Source organism: Cupressus sempervirens, chromosome 8 (assembly GCF_028749045.1).
Source record: "Cupressus sempervirens isolate cs-2001-9-10 chromosome 8, ASM2874904v1, whole genome shotgun sequence".
NCBI classification, from domain to species: Eukaryota; Viridiplantae; Streptophyta; class Pinopsida; order Cupressales; family Cupressaceae; genus Cupressus; species Cupressus sempervirens.
This window is the reverse complement of record NC_143125.1, coordinates 558,748,820-558,761,121: the sequence shown is the minus strand read 5'-3', so window position 1 is coordinate 558,761,121 and position 12,302 is coordinate 558,748,820. Positions and strand designations below refer to the sequence as shown.

The window sequence follows — 12,302 nt, the reverse complement described above, 5'->3', positions numbered from 1 at the left end:
TCTTTTCTGACTCCATGGCCCAATGGATCATTCTCAGGCACTGTTCATGCATTGAGCAGGCTCATGCCCCCTGCGAGTCGCCAGAAGTGTTACCTCTGGTTTTACCGCCAAGGATTTAAATTTGAAAGTGTGGCTCGTGCAACAATTAAGTATTCTAATGTTACAACCTGCAAGTTTCTGGCCGTCAGATTTGAGCAGATCGACGATTGATGCCATCGTGCTATAAAGAAAATGCACGATATTTATGATACCATGATGACTCCCTGAGGACACATTGCAGAGGTGTGTCCAGCGTTCGACGGGTCAGAAAAGTTCCATGGTGCCTTGTCTGCTATGTCGCTATCGCATATCAGCCAAAAAATCTCCATAGCGACATAGTGCCCAACGAAAATAGTCACGGCAACAAGTTTCAATGACCGACGTGATCAGGTGTTTTGGCGACGAATCAGGAGAAACCAGGTGTGCCAAGTCAGAGTTCCTGTTGGCACGGCTAACACAGTCGAGGCTTAGATTCACCACCGTTAGATCAACTCAGATCAACGGTAAGTGCCATCACACTATGGAGGAGTTGCGCGAGAGTTATGACAGTGACATCACGCCCTGGTGATGCATGTTAGGTGGGGTCTTGTCTCAAGGCGATGCCAGGTGTATCGACATGGAGGGTGAAAGCAAGAGGTACGACGAGTCCTCACCATCGTCAGATTTGGTCACATCAATGGGTGGTGCCATCTCGCTATGGCGAAGATGTGCGAATTTTATCATGGTGACATAGAGACCATCCGCCATGTAGATCAACATGGGCTAGGTCTCACCAAGGATTGCTAGGTGTCATTCAGGGTTCGGTCGCAGGTCGCAGAGTACGGCAGGTCAGAGGTTTCATGGCGGCAGGTAGACAGGTTCACGGCCCGAAGGTTTCAAAAAACACGGCGAGGCGCTATGGTGCCAACAAAAAACCAATGCATTTTCTGATGGCGACATAGCGCCCAAGCAGAAAGTTCACTGTGGCAAGGAAGGATCAGGTAGATGGGTCCCGTCGGTACTTTGCAACGCAATTTGTCAGCTCGACGTCAAGATAGCGAATCAAGTGGGGACACGTGTAAATCTCAAGGCACGCTGTCAGTGGGCACTATGGCGCTATGGGAATTTGGTCTCAATTTTTGCATATCCACTTGGCGCCCTTTTGCCATGTGTCGGTGGGGTCAAGTCTCGCTAGGATGCATCGCTGAGGTGGTGCCAAATAGGATGGGCCCAGTCACAGATTGGAGGGTCCGTGACGAATCAAGAATTGCCACATATGCCAGGTCAGGGCACAGACATGTTGTGGGACCAGGTTCTTGACACAACCAGCACATTGTAGGGGCGAGTTCTACACCGTCAAATCTGCAAAGATCAGCGGCGGGCACTATCTCGCCATGGAGAAGCCTCGCGAATTTTATGATAGCGAGTTAGCGCCCGTCCGCTGTGTCCTCGTGGGCCTGGATTTGGAAGCACAGTAAGTAAGACGGTTAACAGATGATGATCATTGCAATCATCATAGTTGACGTAGCGGTTAGCACGCAGTTGCGGTTAGATGGTAAGGTGGCACACTCAGGTTGAAACCCTTAGGCGCTATGGCGCTATCGAGATCTTCGAAGACTTTTTCGATAGCGACATAGCGCCCTGTCTCATGAAAAGGGTGGTAAGCACCCAGTCAAATGTAAATAGACTACCAGGGTGGCGAGATCGAAGGTGTGATTGGCCTGTATGGCCCAGTTGGCTCATCGAGCCTGATGACTGATCAATTCGATGGATGCACAAATCCTGAATGATGAGAAATCTGGGTTTTGCCACAATTTGATGGTGTGATTAATTGCCACCAACTCAGAATGAATGCCAAACGTAGAAAGACACTCCATCCATCCGGTCGATCCATCTACCATGTCAGGGAATGTTGTGGCACCGTTCCTGTCTTCTCCAAGCTCTTTCTCAGAGGGATATTAGATTTCTTCGTATGCAGGTCATGTTCAATCAGATCTTTGATTGGATTCTCGGGATGGAAAGTTAATGCTAGTAGGTGAGAAGTGAATGTAGTGCAGAAATCTTCAGTTATGCCTAATCTATAAAGGCAATTTGGTGACTTGTTCTTAGGGTCGACTCTCCCTGATTTTCTCTGCTACTGCTTGCAGACTTGCAGGGTAAAAGATCCCTTTGTCTCTGAGCTAGATAAGCATCCTGTATCATCTCTTTTAGCCATCAACATGTATGTGTATCGTTTTACCTCTCATTGATGTATTGTTGAGATCAGTGGTCTGCATACTATATCTATCTTTGGCCTATTGAATAATATACAAGTGAAATCTTCTGTTCCTGGTGTTATTCAGTTGGTTTCCTGATCTGTATGTGGTTGTTGGTCGATATAAGTCTGAATGAATGTATGACTGTGGATGTTACCCTAGTTCTGTAGTGCATATATGGGAAAAAATGAGTCTGAACACTTTGTTTTGGTGCATCACCACCTTAGATTAGACTAGGTAGATTTTCTTTAATGCTCTCTTTCTCCCTTTCCCTTCTGAGAACAAATAGGTGCACCTGGATAGTAAGAGGAAGCCGGCCTTCTCCGGAGACTCAACCTCGTAGTTGAAGTCCCACAGCTCAGAGGTTGTTTCCATGTTTCACTAGGTTGTCCTTGCGCATAGGCCTTGGACAAGGGTGCAAACCTAAGTGACAATAGTAATCTTGAAGGATGAATTCAAATTTGTTGAAAGGAAATGGTTAACTTGTGCCCTAGAATTCTCAATAGATTTCAAGATCGAGTGGATTAAAGTTTTTTTGAGAAGAATTCATAACATGAAGTATTAGTTACAAAATGTACCCATGGAAATCAAAAGTAAAATGATACATAGGGTTATGGGCTATCCAACCCTAGAAAAGAAGGAAACCATGTGATGTTTGAGCTATGAGAAAATTCAAGCAAACATAGGAGCTGAGTGGACTAGTTTTGGTCTATCCATTAAAAATATTTAGTTTTGAATAAAGGAGAAATGAATTTTTTATTTAGTTTTACATATTTTATTCATTATTCATTAGCATAAGTCATAATACATAGTGGGAGAGCTCATTTATTAGATTATATTGTAAAGATGTAAATATGAGAAAATATTTTTCCACTAATGTCAAAGGGGGAGATTTTTGATATCTCTAACAATTTTTGTGTATTAGTGTCAACCAAATAGTCATTTAAAAGATAGAGTCAGGCCCTCATCATTGTGATCGAGCTACTCTATATAGGCTGAGTCATGTACATAAGAAAGTATTTACCAAGTTCTATAGAATTCATGCAAGTTATGGTCACTGAGTATTTTCTATATGAACCGAGCTCAAAAATGACTAAGAAAGTTTCAATCATACATGTGTCGAGTTACATAGTATATGATGAGAAAATACAGATCCAACAACAACAATGTTGAGCATCAGGAAATAGTAAAAACTGAGCAATGCAGAGTTTGAGGTAAAATATTTTTCAAGCCAACTTGGAAGGAACATTTAAATTTTGTAGAGGTTGTTACAAAATATTTGATACTTATAGAGGTTATTATAGAACATTTAATACTTCCAGAGGTTGTTACGGAACATCTACACAAAGTGGATCATAAATCTCTATGTTATGTGATCAAAATTTCAGATAAAGGGGCAAAATATGGAAGCATCTAGAAGATTCATAGTAGTGAAGTGAAAGGGGAAGACAAGTATTATTAGATTAGAGGAGAGTATTAGTTAGCAAGGAGGAGACTCAAGATCATCTTATAGACCAAACCAAGAGCCATGTACTAAATCTATTCTAGTCAACTAGAGTTAGGGTAAATCTCTTAATAGAGTGGTCTTAACAGATCTTCGTAAATCTCCTAATAGAAGTCTTACTCTATTATAAGTGTTAAATCATCCAACAAGGTCAAACCTAGTAGTCTCTTAAGATTTTAACAAGGGATACCCCTCATAGGGTAGATCATATTTTATGATCAAACACTATAACCTTAACTAATTAACTTTATTACTATAGTAGTCAAGATTTTTGGGTGTCATCCCCACCCCATTTTTACCTTCACCTTAGAGGGTTTCTAGGTAAGGGTAAAATTACAAACATATGTCACCCTTTTACAAAGGAAAAGGCTAACATCAAAAAAAGTGTTATACTTAATGTAAAATCATGTTTATGTTTTGAATTTTAAGTTGGTGTAAAATGATGAAATGTGTATAAAAGGATGAGGTTTATGTCTATTATTTTATTTTCTAAAATATTTTTTAAAAAATAGTATGTTTTTATAATTTGCAATGACCTTTTTTAATACTGTTAAAAATACGACAGATTAAGGGTTATAGTTCCCACCATAGAAATAACTACAAATAAATGTTTTTCCATCTAAATTTGAATTATGTTGTTGATGACATATGTACCTAGAACTATCAAAAAGAAATTTTCAAAAATATTGTATATTTTTTTCTATTATAGCTATTTTATGTTGAACTTTTCATAATTTAATGATTTTTCATTCCCATCATCTTTTCCCTAGTAAATCCATGTAAACCATTACAAATGTTATATATTATCGAAGAGCACTCTCTCCTCTAGAATAATTCATCATTTAAAAAAAAATTGGTACCACCTGCTCATTTTTATATTTTTCTAAATGTGCATCATCTTCAATGTTGAAATATCTATTTACATTATTTTATAATTATTGTTATTGATATCATATCACTTATAAAAAAAATTATATTTGCATAATTCTGACTACAAGCTCTATCCAGTGGTTTTTGTTTTTTTGAAACCCTAATTTTGATGATGAAATTGGCCTCTAAAGCATGAAGTTCTTCAGAATTGCAAAAAAATATGAAAGAAAGTGCCACATTAGATAACACATACTAACTGGACTGGATCTAGCCAGATTGGTACGACCCAAAAGTCACCCGCACAAGGTCACATGTGGTAGTCTAAAAGTTTTATCTGGTTTAAACAATAAAATAAGTATTTTATTTGAAACATCAAGTTTTATTTTTAAAATTTTAATATTTAATGATATTTACATTTGTAGTATTAAAAACGTTAATTTTCATGAAATTTTATTGAAGACATATTTGGAAATTAGTTTTTTTTAGTTATTTTTGTATTGAAATTGATTAACTAAATTTATTATTTATTTTAAATTTAATGTCTATTTTAAATTAATTAATTAGTTTTATTTAAATCAATTATTAGAATTAATTTAGGTGTTTTAAAAATTATGAAAACTATTAAAATTATTAAATAGTTATATTATTTAATTTATTTAAGATATTTAATAAATTACTTAATCTAAATTCAGTAATGCTTTAATGCAACTAGTTGTCTTAAGATTTTCTAGTCTTATAGACAATCAAATATAATAAGCTTCTAAAGTTGAAAAGTTTTTCTAAATTGTCTATCATGTACTATTATTTATGAAATTAAATTTGGAAGTCTTTTATATTTAGGTGATTTCAAGCCCTCTATTTAGAGTTTTGTGCAATGGGGAATAAAGAGAAAAGAGAAAAAAGATATGATCGAGTAATTAATGATCAAAAGAAAGAATTGACAAAAAGGCACCAATTGAATATCCATTGATTAAAGTTGAAGAAGATCATGTTGAAGTTCCATAAAGTAGTAGCATATTTGCTAAATATTGTTTACAGTTGAAAAATCTATTGGAGATGGACAAAGACTCTCTATTTAGATAAATTAAATCATTTGAACACATGATGCCTAAAAGTACAATTAAGCTACATCTACAAAATATGTGGGAGAATTTTTTTGAAAATAAATCTCTAATTGGTAAAGGACAATTATTGGTTAGATTATTTAGGAAAAGAGAAATGGATCATGTTCTAGAATTGTTAGGTATGACCAATAAGAAAAGCTCACAAGATAATGTCAAAGCAACAATAGTTCAGAATTTGAAAGATGCATTAAAGGCTATTGATAACAAAGGTCTAGTAGTTGATATTTAAGTACTGCACAAAGAGAATTGATGACTATGATTACAAAAAAGGGCTAGAGTTATAGAAAAAACAAGTTTCAGCAATTTTTGAAATACTCAATCTATCTAGAAGAACAGTTCAAAGATACCTAAAAAGGAGAAATGTAATTGATGCGAACATTGAAAAGAACTAGGTTAATATTTGTTAGCTTCCTTGAAAGGATATAATTTATGAAGATTTCAAAATATAGGTTGTTGAATATTGGACCAGCTAGTCATGTGTTTCTTCCAATAGAAGAGACACTGTACAGATCAAAGATGAAGAGACAGGTATGAGAATAGGACATCCAAAACACTTTGTAGACACACCACAAAGTGAATTATTTGAAGCTTTTAAAAAATAATTTGAAAATTTTAGAATTGGCCAAAGAATATTTGAGAGGTTGTACCCATGTTTTGTATGCATAAATAAGTAGGTGAAACTTCTTGCTGTCGAAATCATGTTGAGTTTCATCCTTATTTGCAATCTTTTAGAAAATCTATGGCAATACTTAAGTTAGATGTGATAATTCCTAGAAGCAGAACATAAATTTTCAAGTCTTTGTTATGTGATTATTGTTAATAATCAGATAAATTCAATGTACAATGCATTAAAAATGCATGTACAAATTGTGGAGAGCTGCAGAAATTTCCACATGAAATGCACTATATTGACATTTCAACACTAGTTATGTGGAATAGATTTGAGTATGAGATATATCAAAAAAAGAATGGAAAAGAATAAAAAAAAATAGCTTTGAAGGAGAGAAATTTTCCATATGGTGAACTTATGAATAAATTTAGAACTATGATTTATCCACACATTTGACATTGTCATGGTGCAAGATGGCAAGTGAAATAATTTTAAGATTCAAACAATTATTTCCCACTAGGATGTATTCTGTCAATTGTAGACTTCTCTAAAAACTATATTTTTCCCCTCAATCTGAAATTCAAGCTAAATATTATCACTTAGATCAAGTTACATTTTTTTTACAAGTTTCCTATAGACATGTGCAATTCGAGGTGGATGGGGTCGAAAGTATTGACCCAGATGAACACATTATCATCAAGGATGTCTGTTTTTATCTTAGTGATGATAGAGTTCACAATAATAGCTATGCAAGTCATTATTTTGGAATGTTCTTTGATGATCTCATGAATCATGGGATAAGTGCTTTAGAAAATTGGATTTGGGCTAATGGTTGTGTTGGTACATGTATTTGAAAGTTAAACATTAAAATTTTATGCACATTTAATTAACTGAACATTTAATTATTTATAGATTTTATTATTAATAGTTTTTTTGATAAAAATTCATAGGGAAATTTAAGTTTGCAAAAGTGTCGAATTGGCTTGCAACACAACATGCAAAACAAAATGTTATGTTACTTTGGAACTTCTTTGAAAGTGGTCATGGAAAATGAGAGCATGATGGGGCAAGAGCATGTGTAAAGTGTGCACTTTTCCAACATGAACTTTCAAGTATAATATTGTTTTGTACTAATCAAATTTCATGTATATGATCATCTACTAGATAATTTTTTAATATTTTGTTAAAATTGATCATACAATTTTCTTTCCTATATAGGTACAGAGATGGACAAAGAAAATCAAGTTGTTGAATGGCACAAATATAATTTTTCTCCTCATGATACAACATATAATAAACATTCTTTTTGGGAAGTCAATGGTAAGATTTCCATTTTTCTTTGATATGATTACTTTAATGTTTTGATTATTGACATAGATACTTACCAATTTAATGTGTTATAGATATTTATCAATCAAATCCTTACAATTATCAACCCATTTTAATTGGAATTAGAAGATTGCATCAACTAAGGACTACCAGACATCACAAATGTCCAACAATTCAAGTAAGAGAAAAATCATGGTTTTGTGTTGTTTGCATTCAAAACAATGTAATGGGTCAATGCGGGAATATTTCAAATGGGTATATCTCTCAATGGACATGGAAAAACATAATAAAAATTACACCTTATGAAGAAGATGACAATGACATTGACATTCATAATCCTATGTATTCAGTTGATTATGAATGTGTTTCTGATTTAGTTGTTCTAGGTGAGTTTCCACTTGAACATGTTTATTTTTTATATTTAGTTGTCTTCATATATTTTTATTTATAGGTTCCATTATTTCTGTACATTTTTAGGTGACATTTTTGTTGTGTATGTGAATCCTCATAATGTGGAAGGTGTATATTAATATTTACTTAGATGCACACAAGTGAAAATTAAGTTGATTGGACCCTATATAGATGATGATAACCAATCATACCTAAGTAGTTCATTTTTTATAGAAGGTGTAGATTATCCCCTTATGAGATATATAAAAGTAATTAGAGAGTGAGAGATAAATTGTAAAATTTATTTCTTTTCTATATTATTAAAAATACTCAATGAAGTACAAATCTTATTTTGTAGGCACCTATTATCAGCAGAAAAAATTGACCACAAGGGTGTTCAATTTGGTGGATACATGCCTGGCCAAAAAGTTTTGCATTACAACCACTTTGTTTTAGCCACAAAGATTAAGTTTTAAATTGTGCTAGAAAGATGATGTAGAAAACCAAACTGAAGGTTAGATATCGAGGAACATGAAAATTTGTTGGATATTATTAAAGATAGAGAGGAACCCAACCATGTGTATTAAAAAATTTATTCTTGATAGATAGGTTTAATAATGATTCATAAAAATATTTCAAATTTATATATACATAAATTGTGTTTCTTGTTTACATTGCTTTAAGTTCTTTTTTCAATATTTATACATGTTTTTGTTTTTACATTTCTTTAAGTGTATAAATAAAATTAATGTAATTTTTTCTATTTACATTTACATTTTCTAGATACACTTTTAGAACACACCTGGAAAATTATGTAAGACATATTTTCATTAATTTATAGAAAATGTAAATTTCTTACACATTAAAAATAATCTAAAAATTAATGTATAGAGATTTCAAAAACATGTTTATACATTTATGTAAAAGATATTCTATAAAGGTAAATATCAAATATTTCAGCTACCTATAAACATAGTCACATAACTCATGAAAATATCATATATGTCAACTATAAATGTAAATGGTCACATAACTCACAAAAATATCAAATATGTCAACTATAAATGTAAATGATCACATAGCTCATAAAAATTTCAAATATGTCAACTATAAATGTAAATGGTCACATAGCTCATGAAAATAGCATATATGTCTACTATAAATCCAAATAGTTAGATAGCTCATGCAACTATGAAATATGTTAAATATGAGAGTGCTATAAATGTAAAAAGTCCCATAGCTATAAATCTAAATGATATCATCGTAAATCAATATCAAACATCTAAAATATATGAGCCAAACTCATGTATATGACATATATGGATATCAAACATGATCATGTTGCACTCCATAATTTAATTGATAGACCTGAGATCTTGAACCCTGTGTCCAATATAAGAACAAATGTATCATAACCATGTGTATAAATTCAATAATTACTAACATATGTACAATTAAGTTTACCTGTGACTTAGGATGACTAGGGTTGATAGCTATCTCTCCATCTCCACCCTTAGGATCCGTAGATGTAGTTTGTATGCAATAGAAGAAATAAATATATCATAAGTTATACTTTACTAAATTGAATTTAATATTATATTAAAAAATAAATAGAAGATCTATAGACAATTCAATAGATATGTTTGTAAAGTTTTACTTGTGTCTCCTACTGCACACGATGCGTAGGTGTCTGAAAGTCCCCATATGCCATAGTTGCCACAAATATATGTCTAACTTTCTCACTCAGGTCTATATCACTAAAGATCATATCTCTGATGTTAAGTGTAGGAGCTGTGAGCATATCTATAATGCCCCACCAAGGGATCCAAAGAATTTCACTAAGTTTGCCAAACAATTTTTTTTTTTTTTAAACATGAAAGTAAAACCATTCATAACATATACATAGTAATGGAAGCATTAGCATCAATTCAACTAAAAGTAAACATAACATATATACATAATAGGCTACATTCTTTAAAGATCCCTTAACGTTGAATCACATCTAATCATAACGTATTCATCTAACATCACATCCTTATGAAATAACAATGATACATCCAATGTTCATAAACAATATACAAGTGTCTTTTGAAATTTACATTTTAGTTTAGCCCAATTATCCACTGTACATGTCACCAGGTATGAGAGGCTTAAAAGAACATACATCTGTGTAAATAAAGAACATCATCATCCAACACTAATCCATGATGTAGTAAATGAAACCACATGTCATACATGATACATCATCATCATAAAGATATAAACACCATAATAGATAACCATAAATCACAAACATAAATAACTAAGTGCACGGTTCCTCCCAACTATAAATAGCATCATTAGACCATCATGGATCCTAGCCATCTCTCCGTGCATAACATTCCAAAGCACCGAAGAGATCATCAGTATTATCATAGTAGGAATGTCACTCCTAAAACATCCTACTAACATGCAAAGTAAAGCATAATATATCATCAACTAACATATGCAAATTATCAATGTAAGAAACATACCAGTAAATACATCCATCATAGGGTATATCATCTATCATAATGATGAAGATAAATACCAACCAAGAATGCTTCAGCCATGGTGTCTCAGACAAATCTCAAATGATAACAGTGGAAAAACACTACCACCCAACTACATGGAACCTAAGTGGTCCACTCCCACTGTGCTAAGGAGATAATCTCAAGTCCAAAGTTCAAGCTATCAAAAATCACATATCAAAAGTACTCTCTAAGTCTAGGAATCCTAAAAGTATACTAACTCAAAGGTTCCAATCACAAAAAACTAACATCTAATTCCCAGAGGCACACAAAGACATGTAGGAAACCTACACTGCAAGCGAGAAAGTGTCATTACATTTATCACATACAAGTTACCCTAGTAGTTAGCTAAACTCCATGGGTCCATACTAATCTCATGCGGCCACTAGTATCCTCTCATACCGATGAGGCATACTATGGAATGCAAGGTCGCAACCATGCATTCTATCTACTCCCATCCTAGTCTGTACAAGCACTCAAGGCATGGGCAAGAGCATCAAAATCATTATCTTTTTAGGTTCATTTAATCCCCTTTTAGTGTGTATATGTTATCACTTATTAACCAAAATTACAATGAGTTACCCTGGCAGCCACTTAGGGCCTCGGCCCCCATTGCAAGCCACTTCCCAACACTACAAGTAGATTACCTACCCTAAGCTCATGGAATCATAAAATCACCCCAATCCTATAAAAGAGATTGGAAAGAAAATCCAAAAGAGAATACATAATAAGAATCATCCAATATCCATGATAAAAGCATCAAATACCTGCAATAAGAATCATCAAATCTCCATGAGCATCTGGAAAGCATCCATAGAAAATCATGACCACAACAGTTCTCTATTGGCAACTGAAGGCATCACTGATAATCATAAGTATCCATTGGTTCCCAATAACCAAAATATATCTCAAAATAAATCACAATATCCATTAGTTCTTCAACAAGCAACCAAGAATATCTCAAAATCATACTGATCGAAGACTCTAAAATGGTTGAGTCAAAACATGTCACAACATGACATCATCAAGAAATAAATCAACATTTCAGTCCCATCATGGCGACTAGAAAATAACCAAGGATAACTAATCGATGACTCAAAATTATGGTTAGCTCAAGTGTCTCAGATACATACATCTTCGCTTCACACATGAAGACTGATGAACAATAAAAATCAACAATTACAAGCATTTCATAGATCATATGATCACATTACCATGGTTGGGTTTATAAAGATCGAGACCAAATAAGATCAACATGCCATCACATCTCATAACCCCCGAGCCTCTGGTAACAACCTAGGACTAGTCAACACTAATCAACCCAAAAACTTAAAACAAGAAGCATATAGAATACACAATGCAAACACATGTTTTGGTTTTTCTATATTACATAGTTGAATCAAGTGTAGGGGTTTCCAGTTTTTATTTCAAGTATACTTCAATTGTCTTAAGTTTCATCATTTGACCTACAAGTCAACCCATTTGTTCCTCGATAGCATTATCCTTCTATTATTAAGAATTACATTCTAATAATAACTTAAGGATAAATATTTACTCATTAAACTGATCATCATTGACCTTTAATTAAATTCTTCTCTTTATTTAACTATGATCCATATTCTAATTGATTATCTCTTCAACTTTCTAAGGATC

General features: G+C 33.4%; 1 pseudogene; it reads left to right on the top strand.

Moving 5' to 3' along the window:
* Nucleotides 1–1,023: 1,023 nt before the first annotated feature.
* Nucleotides 1,024–12,302, top strand: part of LOC149543639 (uncharacterized) — a 63,239-nt pseudogene continuing 51,960 nt past the window's right edge.